The sequence below is a fragment of the Apis cerana genome, linkage group LG16, assembly GCF_029169275.1.
Source record: "Apis cerana isolate GH-2021 linkage group LG16, AcerK_1.0, whole genome shotgun sequence".
Lineage (NCBI taxonomy): Eukaryota > Metazoa > Arthropoda > Insecta > Hymenoptera > Apidae > Apis > Apis cerana.
The window spans coordinates 1,930,497-1,932,711 of NC_083867.1; the positions used below are offsets into that span (position 1 = coordinate 1,930,497).

Below are 2,215 nucleotides of genomic sequence, written 5' to 3' on the forward strand. Positions count from 1 at the left end.
ATTTTTAATTAAAGAAGATAGAATAATTTTCAACTTCTTCCTTATTTGAAAATTTTTTTCAAATGTAATAGAATGTTTTATGTACGTAAATAGAAGCAAATAGAAATAAAATGTTAAGTATTAAATATGTTTTCAATTTGTATTGTATTCCAAAAAATAAAAAATTCTGTTTATATATGCATATTGATTGTAAAAATAAATAAAAATTTGCTATTATATTCTCTTTCTTCAGTTTGAAAAAAATTTATTTCTTGGCATTACATTATTTACCTAAGAACGCTTCAAATATAATCAACACTATCTTCTTACACCTTACGCTTCTTTCCATATTAATTGCACTGTTCTCTTTCTCTTTTTCACACATTTGCCGATTTAGAAGTGCGACGAGTGCTTCCTTCTTGTCTATCTCTGTCAAATCATTCCCCTACGAGCACTTCGAACACTCATAGGGGAATGACTGTGTTCGGTTATTTGTCAGGGATATATGTAATCGCGCGCACGCGTGCTTCCAGTCTTTGAAAATCTACATACGTCACTCTATCCGTTTCTCTTCTCCCTTCTTCTCCATCTCATTTCTTCCCTCTTCCTTTCGTTCCGTACATTTGTCTCGCCGCAACATGTGCGTTCCTCCTTTTTAACCACCCTTCGAAGCATTCTGGTCTTAACTCCAGTCTCACGCGCCTCATGATGCAACAGATTGTGATTATATCGTGCAAATTATCAACCCTAGGGGGCATATCAAGCGGAATATCAACCGCAAAACATCATATAACTTAGAATAGTCTAATTGCGAAATGTTATACGATCGATTTATTAATACTAGAACAACCTAACCTAGTCAAATTGACATTGATTTCAAAATTTTTGTTTTTTTATATTATTGAATTTGCGCTCCAATCTGAATTTTATTCATTGAAACGAAATTTATGTCAATTAAATGAACTCTAAATGAATTATTATTTGAACTAATAAACGTTGAACATTATTAAACAAAAATGTAAGTAATATAATTAATTATTATTAATTATATTAATTTATTAAATTAATTTTATATAATTCGAGAAATTAATTAAATGTATTATTATGTAAATGTGAAACGAAAAATTAAGTAGTGAAATAATGAATAAGCATTCGATATTATATGAATTTGGTTATATAATTTGGTTATCCTCCAACAATTTTATATATAATTTTATTATTAAGAATATGCAGGTATTTTTTGTAAAAATTAATAATTCTTATACAGTATAAACATGATTATATATACATACATATATATAAATATATATTTAATTAATTTTATAATAGCATTTTTAATTTTAAGTATTTTAACTATTTGCATAATATAATAATTTCAGCTACATATTATAGGTTAATGGTTTTAATATTAGATAAAGGACTTTCGGTTTCCTACGAGCGATCGTTGATCGATTTTGGCTAGGTTTTTGCCTTTCGTTGATTATGCGAAGATTGATTTTCTATTTGACGGCAACGCGTGACCGTGCGTCACGCGATTAACAGCTTTGCGAGTATATCATGTCCAAAAATATTGGATACTTGCTATTTTAAGATATTGCGTATTTTTCAATATTTATAAATTTTATTATGAATTATCTAATTTAATTTATTTATATAATTTATTACATAAATAATGTTAATAAGTTGTATAAATTATTTGTAATAATGATTGTTAATTATTCATATACTGTTAAAAAAAATTATCATGACATTTCTACTGAAATGATGAAATTAACGAAGTCAATATACATATAATATATTGATACAGAAGAAATAAGATTCTTCTTTTGTATTTTGTGCAAATAAATATTTTGAAATATAATATAATATTATATCATACATATCGACGGCATTCTATTATATGTAATCGCAATCAAAATACAAGAAATGTGCATGAAATAAAAAATTGCAGCTTTTAAATCATAAAATTAAATACGTAATATATTGTTATATAGGATAAGAATATAAATTATTGTACCCATTAAAATTAATCTAGATTTTTATCAAAAATCAAAAATTAAATCAGATCCATATTTTTGTTAAAAATTTCCTTTAAATTTCAGATAATATTATTTTAAATATATCTAAATCGGTAAAATATATTGTTTCAAATTCAATTAATTTTCAAATAATTTAAATAAATATTGTAATAATTTTAATAATCTCTTTAATTTATCTTATTTTTAACTTTAATTTT

At 24.7% G+C, this 2,215-nt stretch overlaps 1 long non-coding RNA gene across 1 annotated transcript; it reads left to right on the forward strand.

Moving 5' to 3' along the window:
• Positions 1-230: 230 nt before the first annotated feature.
• Positions 231-2,005, forward strand: LOC133667463 (uncharacterized). The gene is made up of 2 exons (XR_009833007.1): positions 231-997; positions 1,372-2,005. It is a non-coding gene; the product is annotated as an uncharacterized LOC133667463 (long non-coding RNA).
• The last annotated feature ends 210 nt before the right edge of the window (positions 2,006-2,215 follow it).